Genomic DNA, 570 nt, shown 5'->3' on the forward strand with positions numbered 1-570 from the left:
CTCCTTTTAACATTTTATCTTCTTTTTCAGCATCTTCATCACCATTTTTAGCTCCCTTTGTATGATGAATGTATTGTGTATATATATAAAAAAAACATTGTTATGTATAGTTGTTAAAGACTTACAGCTCATGAGTCATGATATGATATAGGGGTAACCTATCAATGAAAAAAAATCTGATATAAGGGTAAGATATAATGTAAAATGATATGTATTTATCTACTTGTATCTTACAATGCATATCTGATACACGATATAATATTAATTGTTTAAAAGATGCCATAAAGTTAGAAATTGATGATAAGAGGGAAAAGAGGTAAAATAATCTATAATGGAAATTATGCACTTGTTGTCAAAGACACCTATGGAAGCTTGTAAATGAATTTATTCTTTTAAAGAATTTAGTGTTGATTTTGAATATGTTAGTGAATGAAAACTTTTGTTTAATATATTGATTTTTCTTTCTTAAGTCTTTGTTGTCTCTTTCCTTTAAGGAAGACAAAAATGATGAGCTTAGAAAGTTAGAACTTTGAAGTGGACCCATAAGCAAATTCATGTCAACAATATATA

This window comes from Vitis riparia, chromosome 11 (genome assembly GCF_004353265.1).
Source record: "Vitis riparia cultivar Riparia Gloire de Montpellier isolate 1030 chromosome 11, EGFV_Vit.rip_1.0, whole genome shotgun sequence".
Taxonomy (NCBI): Eukaryota; Viridiplantae; Streptophyta; class Magnoliopsida; order Vitales; family Vitaceae; genus Vitis; species Vitis riparia.